Below are 18,126 nucleotides of genomic sequence, written 5' to 3'. Positions count from 1 at the left end.
TTTAGATGATCTATTAAATTCAAAACTGATCATTAACCTTCACTTAGTAATGAGATGCTTACTTCAGCATTTTTTGTAACAATCAGGTAGAGAGTTATCTAAATACAGTATATTTTCACCATATTCTTCAACAGTTAAAAATAATAGAAACTTTGTGGACTGGCAGAAAAAGAATTCCAAGATAAACTGTTGAATGAAAACTGCAAGGAACAGAATGATGCTAACATTATAATGCCATGGGGATAAACTGGTTCAAGGTACAAGATATTCTAATAGTTTACGCAGCATTATAATGTTCACCAAACATTTGTACATTTCACATTTTATATTACATGAATAATTTTACAATAATATGTTATCCCATACAAACCCACTAGAAAGTAAATAAGACAGTATTAATTAATTTCAATTTGCCAATGAGGAAACATATTCATTGGAGTTGAAAGAGAAGACCAAACCACGTAGTGGTGGGATGAAGGTTTTGACTTTACAACTTACCAACTAAAACAAGAGCTGTATGTATTATACATGTGTGAAAAGACTTCAAATTCTATCTGAAAGGGGGCCTCCAGAGAACATCAAATCTCATATACAGAATGTGGCATCTTGAAATACGTTTAGATTTTTATTGTGTAACCTGAGTCTCCACCATCACTACTTCTTTAGAATATTAGAATTCTAGACATAATTATTTCCCAATTCATGTAAGAGTGAGGGTGTTCAATTTTTATTGGTGATAGCAAATACATCTCCAGGATAACTTATAGATATAACTTATTTCCACTGATCTTCTCTATTACCTTGACTCCAGATATCTTTTCGCCCTCAAAATAGGGGTATCAGGGACCCTTTTCCTAAGCAGCTTGGGTGATTCTGTTCTTACTGTTGCAAGGGGATGCTGTTTTGAAAGATAAAAGAAAGGACGGGTGATGAAATTTCATCTACACAGATCTTAGAAAAAATGTTATGTTCAATTTATTGGTTAAAAAAAAATCTACAAAGATATACCTTGGCAGAAGTATCTCCTAAACAATAGAAGGTCAGGATTTAAGATTCATACTTCTTCCTGGTGGCCTTATATTGTTACCACAGGCTGACAGAATAACTGGAAGGCATTTCTACAGCTTTTGAAGAGATAATTACTTACTCTGATATCCCAATATTATTGTTTTACACCTAAATGGCAGATCTTATTCTTAAGAGCCAATTCCATTTAAAATTACAAAGTACTTGTCTGAACTTTTGGCACAGACATTTTAAAAACTCAGTAAAATAATTATCATAAAAGCTAAAAGTCATGACTCTTTTCTTCTTTACAATTTTTACAAGCTTGTTTTCTTTCTTTGTGTAGAAAATCCATTCATATTATCTGGCTTCTTTGAATTTTCATTAGTATAAATTATACGAGGGCAGTATACTAATATCTTTCTGGTAAAGTATTGCCACCTGTGACAAGTGGAGAGTGACTGCAATAACTAAACTTGTTTCCCAAATTGAAATTGCTTATTGTGTCTTCTGATCGTCATGACTGTGCTTGTCACATTTTATACATTGAGAGTAATCATTACATTAAAAAGAAAAGAATATCTTAAAAATGCATTAAGATTTTAAGGTTACTTATGGGTCTTGGATATAAAAAGAGGTAAAATTTATTTTGATTCACTTTATTCTTTTTTCCTGTGAAAATTAAGAAAAATAGTGGCAAATGTAATATTCTACTCCATATTACCTTTATGCTAAAAGTTTAAATTCCTGTTTGTGCATATAGATAATAATCCAACTTTAAAAGTTTCATTCTATCTGCTTAGCTTTCTATTTACATCACACAATTTAAAACAAATTTTAAAAATAGCATGCAAATAATGACATTTTCAGAGGATTGGTCCCAACATACCACAAAAGAAAACCACTTTGATATTTTATAGATATGATGACCTTGGTCAAAATAGGTTAAATGAATTGACTGGGGTCATATTGTATGTGCATTTTTCAATTAGAGGATCTCAAGCCTTCTAACCTTAGGTATTAGGACTTCTTTTTCTTTTTTTTAAAAAATTTTTATTGGAGTATAGTTGATTAACAATGTTGTGTTGGTGTCAGGTGTACAGCAAAGTGAACCAGTTATACATATACATATATCCACTCTTTTTTAGATTTTTTTCCCATATAGGCCATTACAGAGTATTGAGTAGAGTTCCTTTGTGCTATACAGTAGGTCCTTATTAGTTATCAATTATATATATATAATAGTGTGTATATGTTAATCCCAATCTTCCAATTTATTCCCCCCTCCCCCTTACCCCCTGGTAACCATAAGTTTGTTTTCTACACCTGTAACTCTATTTCTGTTTTGTAGATAAGTTTATTTATACACTTTTTTTAGATTCCACATGTAAGCAATATCATATGATATTTGTCTGTCTCTGTCTGACTTAATTCACTCAGTATGACAATCTCTAGGTCCACCCATGTTGCTGCACATGTCATTATTTTGTTCTTTTTTATGGCTAATATTCCATTGTATAAATATACCACATCTTCTTTATCCATTCCTCTCTTGATGGACATTTAGGTTGCTTCCATGTCTTGGCTATTGTAAATAGTGCTGCAATGAACATTGGGGTGCATGTATCTCTTTGGATTATGGTTTTCTCCAGATATATGCCCAGGAGTGGGATTGCTGGATCATATGGTAGCTCTATTTTTAGTTTTCTGAGGAACCTTCATACTGTTCTCCATAGTGGCTATTCCAGTCTACATTCCTACCAACAGCGTAGGAGGGTTTTCTCCACACCCTCTCCAGCATTTATTGTTTCTGCACACCCTCTCCAGCATTAACGGCCTTACATTTAGGTCTTTAATCTATTTCGAGTTTATTTTTGTGCATGGTGTTAGGGGGTGTTCTAATTTCATTCTTTTACAAATTTTCAATTTGTATGGAAACACAAAAGACCCCAGATAGCCAAAGCAATCTTGAGAAATAAAAATGGAGCTGGAGGAATCAGGCTCCCTGACTTCAGACTATACTACAAAGCTACAGTAATCAAAACTGTAGAGTACTGGCACAAAAACAGAAATATAGATCAATGGAACACTATAGAAAGTCCAGAGATAAACTCATGCACCTATGGTCACCTAACCTATGGCAAAGGAGGCAAGAATATACAATGGAGAAAAGACTGTCTCTTCAATAAGTGGTGCTGGGAAAGCTGGACAGCTACATGTAAAAGGACTTATTTTTCTATTTACTGTTCCTCTAAATAAAATATCATGTAATCTTATTTTATTATTTTTTTCTCTTTTATGTTTCTAATTCATGTTCATTCAAGCCTACAAAAATTTGTCAATACCTGGCGAGTCCTACCATGGATGATGAGTGAAATGTATTTCATTGTTTACTCATTTCATCTCAAGATATCCCTGTCAGTATTTAATCAGCAGTATTACCATCCATAGTAAGCTATTTACCTTTATTTAGTCTCCATTTTTTCTTGGTTAATTTTTTGTTGTTGTTACATTGACAGTTTTCCTTTGGAAATAAAAGGAGATTATATAGCACAGATTGATCTTTGGAAGAGGCAATATATTAATAAGCATTATTCAAAATATACCTCATTATTCACAGTAATAAAACCAACTACAAATTTTGCTTGTAACATCCTGCAAGCAAGACTTCAGTCTTCCCAAACTCATATCATGATTAACCACATCTTAGTTCTGCTTCCCTAGATGTAGACTCTGAGACCAGAGTTCTTGTTTAAACAATGTATTGGGGGACTGCCTTCTGGAGAAGTTGAGTAAAGAAAACACAGGAGGGCAATGTAAGAAACTAAGCAAGAATGGGGCCTCAGCTAGAGACTACATTCAGGCAGATTCTATGAGAATAAACTGGAGTGCACATTATACCAAAGAGTTAGGCCTACCTTTAGGAGAGACGACCAGTCTTATGTACCCCATGATGGTCAGTCATTGACTAATAGATGGCCCAGTATGTGTATGGCAGGTATCGTCTTGTGAGCATGGTGCATCCATTTGGCTAACGGTTTTTCTCCAGAAAAGGCAGCAGCTGTGAGTTGTCATCAGTCAACACTCACAGCAGCTGGAGGATGGGTGCATCAGCTGATAAAAGGGACTTGAGTGGAGCACCACAAATACCACTGTAGCCCATGACCTGCCCCACATAGATTTTCTTCTGTCTTATACTAAATTACACAATCAAGGCAAAGCTTCTCCAGGTTTAGAATTTTATGGCGGCCATAATTTCAGAAAAATATAAAAGAAGAGAGTTAGTGTGCCAAGCAATAAACCTTGCTACTCCAGTTGTTTCCAAAGTCTTTATTAATATTCATCATTTCCTTTCTCCAGTATTCATTCTTGATAAGTTTCAGCCTCAACTTGCATTTCCATTGGCTTACATGGCATGCCTGGTGAGTTGAGCAAGATTCTCCTCTCTGAGGGCTTTAAACTTCTTATTACCATGCCTCTATCAGGCACATGGTTACTGTATTTGTTGATTTACACTTAAAACTGGACACTAGAGTTCCAAGAGTTATCCTAGAGGATCACCCAAGTGCCTAATATATTCCTCTATATCTTCATTATAAACAACAGCCCCAAACCTTAGATAAGGGTCAACTACTGCTGCTAGTATGGTACCTTCTTTATTTGCTTGATGGTCTACTGGCTTGAGGTAAACACATTGACCATGGTTTTAGATTTAGAGGAACTCTCACTCTGTTTCTTTTTGAAAATGCTACTGTACCCCAAACATATGAACTAGGACATGTAGACCCACAGAGCCTAAAATTGCAGGGACAGATTCCCCACGGTCGTGTTGGTAAGTGGAGACATTCATTCCTATACCATAATTCCTGAGTTCATATATTCTGCCTACTGGCCACTATGTAGTGATCATTGTTGTAAAGTGTATGCTGCGTTCTAAAGCACCCATGTCCTGCCCTTGCAGGATGTTGTCTCTAACCTGGAACCTAATCTATACCTTCAAAAATCTGTTTTATCACCCCTATCAAGCCATCCACTCTGGATGGTGTGCTGTTTAGTGAATTCTTTCACCATTTCACTTCCTCTGATGTAAACCTATTCTTGGACTTCATGTCAGCAAATCAGATATTTTTGGAGCCCTTGGATTGTAGTGCTGACTAAGGCAATGAGGCCAAGAGAACACAAACATAGCCAAAATGTGTATCCATACTGGTTGTGTAACAATTCAGGATGAAATATGATATTGCTCTTTCCAAGTTGGAATGGGTCTGAGATAAGCCACTTTTCCACCTGGTAGTACTTAGAAACCTGTCAGGGAATTAGTGTTCTCACTCCTTTTTTCATGTTTTTTTTTTTTAATTGAAGTGAAATTCACATAACGATCAGCTTTTTTAAAGTGATTGATTCATTGGTGTTTAATACATTTACAGTGTTGTTCAACTACCTCCTCTATCTAGTTCCCAAACATTTCATCACCCCCAAAATAAACCTCTGTACCCACTGGGCAGTCATTCCCCTTTCCTCCTTCCCCTATCCCTATGCAGCTAACAATCTGCTTCTACTTCTGTGGATTTACTTATTCTGGATATTTCATATGCAGGGAATCATACAATATGTGACATTTTATGTCTGGCTTCTAATATTTTTGAGGTTGATTCATTGAGTAATGATAGCCTGCATCATTACTTCATTCATTTATGGCTGAATAATATTCCATTGTATGTACATACAACAGTTTGTATATCCATTAATCTGTTGATGGATACTTGGGATATTTCCACCTTTTGGCATAATGTGAGTAGTGCTTCTCTGAACATTTGTTTACAGGAATTTGTTCAAGCACCTGTTATATACTTTTCAGGTGTGTACCCTAGGAGTAGAATTGTTGAGTCATAATTCTATGATTAAATGTTAGGAAACTGCTAAACTGTTTTACACAGTGGCTGAACCATTTTGCATTTCCATCAGTATTGTGCCAGGTTTCTAATTTCTACACGTCTTCACCAATATTTGTTTTTTCCACTTTAAAAAAATTATAGCCATACCAGTTGATGTGAAGTAGTATCCCATTGTGGTTTTAATTTGAATTTCACTAATGATTAATGATGTTGATAATTTTTTCATGTGCTTCTTGGACATTTGTATATCTTCTTTTTAGAATGGTTATTCACGTTATTTGCCCATTTTTTAATTGGACAGCTGTCTTTTGTTATTGAATTGGAAAAGTTCTTTGTATATTTTAGATACTAGATACTTATCAGATGCATGATTTACATATAATTTTCTCATTCTGTAGGTTGTTTCCCTTTCTTATTAATAGGCTTTGATGCACAGACTTTAAATTTCGATAGTGTCTGATTTATCTATTTTTTTCTTTTGTTACTTGTGTTTCTCGTATCATTTACTTTTCTACTTTTCTTGAGATGTCTTTGTCTGGCTTTGGTATCAGGGTAATGAGAGTCTTATAGAATAAATTAGAAAATTTTCCCTATTTTCCTGTTTTGAGAGGCGTATAAGAAGAATTAGTGTTAATTGTTCTGTAAATCCTTGGTAGAATTTATCAGTGAAGTCATCTGGTCTTGGACTTTTCTTTGTTAGTGTATTAGTCAGGGTTCTTCAGAGAAACAGAACAAATAGGATATAAATCTCTTTTTTTTCTCTCTCTCTTTCTCTCTCTTGCTCTCCATTTATTTATTATATATAATATATAGTAAATGTAATATATAAATATATAATTGATATACTATATAATAATATTTATTTTTTGTGCGTGAAAGCCTGAGAAGCAGGAGAGCCAATGGTGTAAGTTCCAGTCTAAGTCCTAGTCCAAAGGCAGCAGGATCAAATATAGGTAGGCAGAGAGAACAAATTTTCCCTTACTCAGCCTTTTTGTTCTATCCAGACCTTTAATGGATTAGATAAGGCAATCCATTGAGGAGGGTACTCTGCTTTACTCCATCTGATTCAGATGTTAATCTCATCCAGAAAGAAATGCACATACACAACCAGAACAAAATACCTGGGCTTAACCAAACACATGGGCACCCTGGGGCCCAGTCAAGTTGACACATAAAATTAACCAGTTAACCACCACAGTTAGGAAAACGTTGTTACCTTTTACTGACAGGTTAGACAAATGTCAGGAGCAGCACTCCATCGGTCTTGGAGCCATGGTACTGGGCCCATGCATAACCTCCATGTCCTCCATCACCTCTGTTTCTGTTGATGTGATACTCAGGTAACTAATAACAGAGGTGTGCTGACATCTTCTCCATTTAGTGATTTAGTACCTCTCCTACAGTGACTACATTCTGGTTGAAATTCTCTTATGATATAAAGATTCTTACACTTTTTGCCAACACCCATAGCATCATCCATATATCTCTTTTCCAGATCACTTTGCCTCTGATCTTTCAATCCTGCTCCTTCCAGGCCCTTTACCAACCAGCTCAGCCATTTACCTCTGCCCTTGATTCTTTCTTCACAGAAAATGGGTGACAGTGCATAGTCCAAAGCTTTGTACTTTGATTTTAGCCTCACAGCTATCTTGGATGAGACTGCAATGCAATAGCAGTTCATTTTTTGGTATTTTTTCAAATATATAGCTAATTCTTCGGAGCCAAGTTCTGGATTTTTCATCTCTTTCAGCTTACACAAAAGGACTGCTTCATGATATTACGGATCTGAGATGTGGGAGAAACTTATGTGTGACAGTGATAGGGCATTTGTGCACCTAAAGCCCCGTTTCTGGAGCTTGTTGCTGCATCCTGCTATTGAGCTTGACCCTTCCATTCTATAATTTATTGCCGCAGGACCTGCTTGACCTTATAATTTGTTGGGTCAGACATTACCCAAATCAAGATGGGTTCTGCCACATGATCCTTTATGAGATGCTCAGGTTCTTCCAGGGTACAGGGTACAGTAGCTTGCAAGCATCTTTTTTTTAAAATAGTATTTAGTTTTCCACTATAAATGGCATAAACTTCCTCCTAAACAGTCAGGATTCCTTTCTGTGACTACTCTTATTGGGGCTTGCAAAAGGCTCTAAATAGTATCTCTCCTTACTACAAATAACTCTAGTCCATGGAATTGATGGACCAAAATATCATTTTTTTTTTAACATAGCCTATATCTCATGCAGAGTTCTTTCTTTCTCTGGAGCCCTATCAAAGCTAGAAGTTTTCCATTCACTGATCAATGGGTTTTATGTACCTCCCAATGTATATTAGAGAAATGAGGAAGTAATGACTAGTAGGTCCATGGACCCAGAGTACACATTGTGAGAGAGATCTGAGCCTGTACTCTATTATTAACAGACCTTCTGCTTTATCAAGAAGCCTATGATGATAATCTGGTACCCCAGGTATTAGTGGTAACTCAATCTCTATAACCAATAATTATTAAAAATATTGAGATATTTTTTCCCCAGTCTATGCTTATCTGATAAAAGGATCATAGATTCTGTTGGAAGAACCGAGCAACTTACTACTTGTATTCTTGTTCTAGTTTTGTAAATTGCATCTCTTCAGTCAGTGGGTTCTGAATCAGAAAATGAGTTAATTTTAGTAATTTGGCAGAGGATTATGACTTTCTTTTTAATTGTAGTAAGAACATTTTAACATGAGATCTACACTTCTAATACATTTTTCTTTTTTTTTTTTTTGTGGTACACGGGTCTCTCACTGTTGTGGCCTCTCCCATTGCAGAGCACAGGCTCCAGATGCGCATGCTTAGCGGCCATGGCTCACGGGCCCAGCCGCTCCGCGGCATGTGGGATCTTCCCGGACCGGGGCACGAACCCATGTCCCCTGCATCGGCAGGTGGACTCTCAGCCACTGCGCCACCAGGGAAGCCCCTAATACATTTTTAGTTGTACAATACAGACTGTTAACAATAGGCAGTATGTTGTATAGCAGATCTCTAGAACTTATTCATCTTACATAACTAAAACCTGATACTAGCTGCATAACAACTTCCCATTTCCCCCTCCCCCCATTCCCTGGCAACCAGCATTCTATTCTCTGTTTCTATGAGTTTGGCTATTTTCATACCTCATATAACTAGAATGGTACAGTATTTGTTCTTCTGTGATTGGTTTACTTCACAAAGCATAATGATTTCCAGGTTCATCCATGTTGTTGCAAATGACAGGATTTCTCTCTTTTTTAAGGCCGAATAATATTCCATTGTATGCATATACCAAAATTTCTCCATCCATTCATTCATCAGTAGACATTTTCTTTGCTTCCACATCTCAGTTATTGTAAATAATACTGCAATGAACATGGGAGTGCAATATTCAAGATCTTAATTTCAATTATTTTAGATAAATGCTTTGAAGCAAGCTTGCTGGATCATATGATAGTTGTATTTTTAATTTTTGAGAAACCTTCATACCATTTTCCATAGTGGTTGCACCATTTTACATCCCCAAAAAGAGTGTACAAGTGTTCCAATTTCTCCAAGTATGTTTCGATGCTTGTTATCTTTTGTGATTTTTATTTAAATACTAGCCATCCTAACAGATGAAAGGTAACAGCTTATTGAGGTTTTGATTTGTACTTCCTTGATGATTAGTGAGGTTGAGTATCATTTCATATACCTGTTGGCCATTTGTATGTCTTCTTTGAAAAGGACATGTCTATTCATGTCCTTTGTCCATATTTTAATCAGGTTTCTTGTGTTTTGGGGTTCTTTTGTTTGTTTTGTTTTCTATTGAGCTATAGGAGTTCCTTTTATATTTTAGATATTAACCCCTTATCAGACATATGGTTTGCAAATATTTGCTCTCATTCCAAGGGTACCCTTTTCACTCTTTAATTGTTTCCTTTGCTGTGCAGACAATTTTTAGTTTGATGTGGTCCCACTTGTTTATTTTTGCTTTTGTTGACTGTGCTTTAGATATCATATCCAAGAAATCATTGCCAAGACCAATGTCATGAATATCTTCCCTTATTTTTTTCCTAGGAGTTTTAGAGTTTCAGATTGTGTTTTAGTCTTTAATCCATTTTGAGTTGATTTTTGAGTATGGTGTTATTTTATATATGGATATCCAGTTTTTCCAGAACACTTTGTTAAAGAGACTATCCTTTCCCCACTGTGTATTCTTAGCACCATTGTCAAAGATCAGTTTGACCATATATGTGTGGGTTTATTTCTGGGTTCTTTATTCTTTTCCATTGCTCTATGTAGCTGTATATATGCCAGTATCATACTGTATTGATTACTGTAGTTTTGTAATATAATTTGAAATCAGGAAGTATGATTCTCCAGTTTTGTTTTCCTTTTCAAGGTTGTTTTGGCTATTGGGGGTCCTCTGTGGTTTTATATGGATTTTAGAATTGTTTTTCCTATTTCTGTAAGAATGTCATTGGAATTTTGATAGTTGATTGTGTTGAATCTGTAGATTGCTTTGGGTAGTATGGACATATTAACAATACTAATTCTTCCAATCCATGAACATGAAATATCTTTCTATTTATCTGTACCTCTTTAATTTCCTTCATCATGTTTTATTACTTTCAGTGTATGGGTCTTTCATCTCTTTAGTTAAATTTATTCCTAAGTATTTATTCTTTTTGATGTTATGCTAAATTGGACTGTTTTCTTAATTTCCATTTTGAATTGTTTGTTGTTAGTGTAAATAAATGCATCTAATTTTTGTATGTTGATTTTTTATTCTGCAACTTTATTGAATTGGTTTCTTAGTCTTAAGTTGTTTTTTAATTTATTTGGTTTTGTTTTGTTTTGGTGTACAGAGTCTTTAGGGTTTTCTTTGTATATAATCATGTCATCTGCAAACAGATAATTTTCCTTCTTCCTTTCCTATTTGGATGGCTTTTTTACTTTTTTTTCACTTACCTGCTCTAGCTAGGACTTTCAGTACTATGTCAAATATAAGTGGTGAGAGTGGGCATCCTTGCCTTGTTCTTGATCTTAGAGGAACAAACTTTCAGTTTTTCATCACTGAGTGTGATGTTTGCTGTAAGTTTTTCACATGTAGAGATAATTTCCTTCTATTCCTAGTTTGTTGAGAGTTTTTATTGAGATAGGATGTTAAATTTTGTCAAATGCTTTTTATGCATCTATTGAGATGATCATGTGATTACCTTTGTTCATCATCTCTTGATCTTTTTAAAATATGCATAATATTGCAGTCTCCAGTTGGCTGCCCATCTATCTGCTCTTGTCACCATGGTATCCCATTAGTCATTTCTGTAGGTCCCAATTGTTGGGCATTTTTGTCTGCCATTTTGAATTTTTGACTGATTATAGTATCCCTGATGCCACGAGGCAGTTTGCCTACAAAAGACAAACTGTATATATGAAGCAGTAAAGAGATAAATGATTGAAAGCATGAAATCTATCCATGCTAATAAATGATAGATCTGGGATCTATCATTTATTAGCTGCTTCATCATTAACTAGCTTAGCTATCACTTAATCTTATGAATTCTTTTTTTATTTACTTTGAAATTTGGGATAATAGTCAAGATTTTATAGGATTATATTGAAGATTGCATAAGTAAGTTTTAATCATTCTAATTCCAATAGATATAATAATTTATGATTATAGTTGGTGTTACTGTTAAAAGTAGAATAAAATGGTAAAAATATTGTTAAGACAAAAATTGAAAGTGAACACTGAGATCTGGTTATATTGCAGAAATATATGGCCCTCACTGACTGGCTGTGTGGCTACTCAACAATCTAAAAATGTGGTCAGCAGGAACAATAGCGAAAATAAGAATATTATTATAATTTAGGTTTTTTGCCAAGCAGCAGAAGGGAACGTTCCTTGGAATTGTGTGTTACAAATAATATTTTGTATACAGATTGCAGCTGAATCTTCAGGTAAGCACCAGTAGTTCTAATGTTGAGAAAACCTATGTATATTAAATACTAAAGCCAGTAGTGAAAAGTCCCCAAATTTCCATAGTCAGATTTCTACCAGCAGCATATGGTACAGAAATAACTGGTAAAGATAGACATGAAAACTGAAAAAGTAGCACTTAGTACTGCACTGAAATGTATTTTTAATTTTTAATTTTTTTGCTGGTTATCAAAAACACATTTTATATTCTATGCATAATGTTACAACAATGCTGTGTCAAGAAAACCAAAAAGTTAATTACACAAATGTATTTATAAGATAGATATCTGTCACTGTTTTGGGGTTTGGAGACATAGTGGAGAAGTAAAATCATCACTATTTTCATAGAGTTTACCATCTAGGCAGTAATTCTTAACTAGAAGAAATTTTGTACCCCAGGTGACATTTACTAATGTCTAGAAACATTTTTGGTTATTGCAACTAGAGAAGATACTACTGGTATACACTGGGTAGAGGCCTGGGATGCTGCTAATGATCCTACAATACATAGGACGGCCCCATCAATGAAGAATTATCTGACCCAAATGACACAGTACCAAGAATAAAAAACTCTGGTCTAGATGGAATAGAGGGAAACAATAGTAAACATGTAAGTCAACAAGTTATTAAATAAAAAGCAATGCCTAGATTATTGGTTTGGGTCAAAAAAGTGATATTATTCATTGAAATACAGAAGATTGGGGTTAAAGAAGGCTTGAGGGAAAAATCAAGAATTCAGTACATGTTAAGTTTGAGATACTTCTGTGTTATCCTCATAACAAGTATATTGTAAGCCACTAAATAAGTGACTAAGCTCAACAAATATATTTGCCCTAGGTATCTACATTTAAATACAATCTGTGGATAGATTGCTATTCAAATTCATAGAGATAGATGAGATTATCTGCAGAGAAAGTATAGAGAGAAGAGATGAAGCTAGAATTGAGCTCTGAAGAGCTTCATTATTTAGCGATTCAGTGAAGAAAACAAAGTTGGCAAAGAAGACAGGGAAGGAGTCAAATATAAGAGGAAAACCAAAGATGTGTATCATCCAGATTTTAAGGAAAAAGAAATGGTCAATTCAAATTCTGTGTGCAGAGATAGAAATATCTAATGGAGTGGGGTGATGATTGGACTTCACAACAGGCAGGTTATTGGTGACCTCACAAAGAGCAACTTGGTGTGGATAAAAGGAAGATTTGATTTTTTGAAAAATAAGTAAAGTGTGCTGAAATACAGTCTGCAGGAGTAAACAATACAGTTGATAACATCAGTTGCTAAGGAGAGCAGAAAAATGTAACAATATTTGGAAGAGGCTAGCCGCAAAGCAATTTTGTTTGATTTTTGTTTATTTTTTAAGATTGGTGACACCACTGCATATTTTTAAGCCACTGACAATGATTCACTAGAGAGCGTGAGGTTGACAATTCAGGTCACAAGAGACAACAAGGGAGTGAAGAGGCAAATCAATGATAAAACAGAAATACCTGTATATCAGTCAAACAAACTTGAAGCACTTGTAACTTATTACAGACTTTATGCTTGAGTAAACATCTTACTTGATTTTATCTTTCAGGCTTATAACTGAATGTGGTGACCTATCTGTAATTACTTTTGATATTTAATGCATTAATGAATTATAATATTTAACAACTACTACTTTTTAGTTCATTTTCTTAGTTTAGGCTACTATAACAAGCTATGAGAGATTTGGTGGCTTAAACAACAGAAATTTATGTCTCACAGTTCTTGAGGCTGAGAAAGCCAACATTAGGATGCCAGAAGATTCAGTCTGATGAGAGCCCTCTTTCTTGTTCGCAGATAGCTGTCTCTCCTTTGTATCCTCACACGGTACAGAGAGGGAAGAGAGAGGGAGAGAGAGAGAAAGAGAGTCAGAGAGAGGGAGGAAGGAAGCTCTCTCATGTGTCTTCTATAATCCCATCATTAGAGCTCTACCTTCAAGACCTAATTACCTCCTCAAAACCCCATCTTCAAATACCATCACATTGGAAATTAGGGTTTCAACACACAAATTTTGGGGTCCATAAACATTTAGTACATAGCAACCATATACCCAAATTTTGGATTGATTGGTGTTTTTGTTTTTATTCATGAGTTGAGAACCAGATCTACTTTTAATATATTTCAATTTCTATTAAAATAGTGAGACATTTTTCTTTTTAGTCTTATAGTAATAATTTTAGTGTTCCTACATTTTATTTCAATAAATTAGTAAGTTTGAAATTTCATAATATGATATCCTTAATAATGTATTAATGCAATGACTATAAATATAAATATTTTTAAACTATACATTATTTTGATGTTCCTAGCTTTAGATGAGCTTGGCAAGGTGATAGATGACTAACTTGAATTCTGTGGCCTCAGATGTGACAACATAGATTCCAGTGTAAAAGTTCGGATATGGAATATGTTAACTCTTAAACCAGAATTAAATTTTGAACTTTTCTAGTGTTACAAAATTGTTTCAATAAATAATTTCCAAAACACAAAATAAAGTAGTAAATGACAAAATTGATGGCCAGACAATATCTGAAATATTTTTTTGGTTTGGATATTAGAATTCAAGAGAGGGATTGAAAATTGACAGTGTTGTTTCAAGAGAGAAAAAGTGATGAATGATTATTAAATATAACATATAAGAAATGAAGTATTGATGATGATCCATTTAACATGGAGAACATACTTTTTCTGAATTATATTACATCGTTTTGGGTACAAAGGTTTAGATTTGTTCTCTGTGGCTTTTGCACACAGAACCAGAAATAGTAGAACCATCAATAGGGAGTTAGTGTTAAGCTTATCATAACAAAGAGTATTTTAAGAGATAATCTCAAACTGAATAGGCAGTATTGAAAACCCATTAGTTTTTGAGAACTGGAGATGTTCAACAGTGTATTGAAAATTTTAATATAACATTTTTGGAAATATTTACAATTGCCTAATCACGTGTCACTTATCACCTGACATGTATCTCAATTCTTTTTTAAATAAAGAGACTAATTTCGAACATATTACTATATATGCTATTAGGAATTGTTAGAATATTAGTCCAGTATTATTCATAATTTTACTTTAGGTAGGTTCATTAAAAAACTGATTTGAAGGTTTGTAAGAATATGTCAGGACAATTAAAATGGAATCCTTCTTGTTCAAAGTTGGTTCAATCAATATTACTTCTCATCTGCATAGAGAAATGCATAACATTACAAAGCTATCTTGTGTAGATATGCACACAGAAGTTTAAATTTATTTTTTTCTATGCCTGTTAAACTGGAATATTGGAATGATTAAATCATATGTATATATATGATTCACAGTATACTGTTTGATACATAGTAGAAATTTTAGTAGTGTCTACTTTTTCCTGAAATTTAAGGTATAAAAAATAGTTGTAAAATTAATGAATAGCATAGTAATGAAACATAATACTATGTTTATTTCACAATCATTTTATCCATTTTGATAAACAACTGCCTATTCAAATATGTAAAGTCTTTATTAAATATTTCATTTGTTCAGTCATTCAAAATTACCGATTGAAAACCTGTTATGTGCCAGACTCTCTGCTAGGTACAAGGACTATGTTGGTAAGACATTTATAGTCCTAGGAGTTTTAGAATTAATATTGTATTTGGGTAGAATGAACAAGTGACATACATTTATAATTCCAGATTTTAATGAGTACCACATTACAATATTTGCAAAGATTAGTTAAAACAGTCAAACAAAAAGATAATTTGGACTGAAAATTTAGAAAGGAATTGTGGTACATGTTTTCTAATATCTTACCTTCTAGACTGTGATTGGTTAGTCCTGTCTTCAAATAGATTTTAAAATTATATTTGTTCTTAAGTCAGTATCAATTTTTTTTTGTTTAAAATTTTACTAACAGAAGCTTAGAGTGGAATTTCCATATGAATCTTGCCAGATGTTTTATAAAAATTATATTATTTTACTCATTTATTCATTTCACACACATCAGATTACTGAGAATTTAATGTTTATCAGGAACTGATGTAGGCCCTGAGGATACAGTCTCTAATAAGAGAGATGAGTTTACCATTAATATGGTAGTTGTATTCTAGTGAAGAAATACAGTAAACCAAAAACCAAGAGCTATAAAATATAAAATTCTGTCCACTGAGATTTTCCTTCTTTGCTACTCATTAGAACCACTTACTGAGTGAATGAATAACCCCACAACTATCCATTTAAAAATAGTACCAGCTTAGAAATTAGAGCCATTTATAACCAGAGTCAATATGTCTCACTTCAATTAACTATTCAAAAGGATTTACCCATGACACTGGATGCTGAGGGAAGAATGACATTATGTCAGTACAGTCAGCCTGGAACTCTGTGACACTTGGGCATTAAAATTCCAAGTGCCTTCAGAACTATCTCACATTTAAAGTTTATAATTTGACATGTTTAAAAATACTAAGTGATTATTTTTCTAGCATACTGGTTTTATTAATCAGGGTTCTCCAGTGAAACAGAACAAATAGGATTCAATAGGGTGTGTGTGTGTGTGTGTGCATCTCTCTCTCTCTCTACATATAATATGTAAATATGTAAATATGTATATGTAGATAGAGAGACAGAGGATTTAAGGAATTGTCTCATAGGATTGTGGAGGCTGTTAAATCCAAAATCCTCAGGGTAAGCTGGCAGTCTGGAGACTCAGCGAAGAAGAGTGATACCTCAGCTCAAGTCGAAAGGCGTTCTACTGGCAGAATTTCCTCTTCTGAGGAGGAGGTCAGTCTTTATTTATTAAAGCGTTCAGTTGATTGGATGAGGTCCACCCCCATTATGGATGTAAACTGCTTTACTCACAGTTTACTGATTTAAATGTTCATCTCTGAAAAATACCTTCACAGCAACATTCAGACCAGTATTTGACCAAATAGCAGGGTACCGTGTCCTAGCAAAGTTGAAACATAAAAGTAACCATCACAATTAACAAATATCATTTCAAAACATAATTATCTTTCACATTGCATTAATCTTAAGAATATCTTTTTTTTTTCTCAGATGCAGGGTTACTTACTTATGTGTGATTTTTTTCCCCCTATTTTTCATTTGATGAAAATAATCTCAGTTCCTTTCCTTCTGAAAACAGTATTATGTACATACATTGGCCACTAGAACAGGGATACCTCCCCCACTTTTTGCCATAAATGTTCTTAAACATTCATTATTTTTGTGTCTATTTGCATTCTAATTCTGATGGACTTGGTGAACAGAAATATATGGGCAGATGACATAAATGCAACACTAATGGAAAAATCAGTAATGTGTTTGAAGGCTTGCTGCCTGTCTTCATATTCCTAAGTTGGCAAATGATCATGTCACAAAAATACCATTATTATGTAAACCTGCCACTCATTTCTGAAACACTTTAAGAACATATTTGGCAGGAATCTCCCACAAGAGTCTCATTAAAAGTATTTGTAGACAAAATTTTGATCAGAGTAAAACTTGTCAATAACATATCTTTTTTATAGTTAACTGGTAATATTAACAATTGTGAGGTTTGCTAATGGCTGAGAGAGTTGTAATAGTTTCCGCAGAAGCTCTAGGAATATATTAGCTAGCCTTTTGAAAATGTGGGGGGTTATGAATATTTATATAAAATGTGAGATTTCATAGATATCACAGATTACATTCTAAAGAGAAAAATAGGATGTTTTTTAGAATGCACAATTTTAAACTTGCCAAGCTCCATTTTTGAAGATGTGTCTTTAATATTCCTTGCCATCCCAATGCCCACATTCAACAAACTATGGCTCTTCCTGGACAAGAAGTACTGAGAAAGGAATCTGAAATTGCCTCTGAAACATAAGATTTATTTTAACATGCCACAGATTATTACTTATCCACATATTCTAATATTCTAATTATTAATTTATTTTGTCATAATTACATCACCTTCCCATCACACAAACATATATACACATCAAAATTGAACGATTAAGAATTCCAGAAAATATTCATTCAAAATCACAGAGATATCAAATATCAACCCTAATTATTCCTTCATTTTAATTTACTTTTTAACACAGACCATATACATTTACACAGTAAAAGGTATGATTTGACAGGAATTGGGGATTGCTTAAGCAATCATACACGTTGCTATAGATCTGTCAAAAGTTTTGAGTGTGTAATTCAATAAAATAGAAAACATCAAAGAATTTGTTACAAATTTTTTTAAAATCACATTG

This window comes from Phocoena phocoena, chromosome 5 (assembly GCF_963924675.1).
Source record: "Phocoena phocoena chromosome 5, mPhoPho1.1, whole genome shotgun sequence".
Taxonomy (NCBI): domain Eukaryota; kingdom Metazoa; phylum Chordata; class Mammalia; order Artiodactyla; family Phocoenidae; genus Phocoena; species Phocoena phocoena.
The sequence above is the reverse complement of the archived record's forward strand: the minus strand, read 5'-3'. Positions refer to the sequence as shown.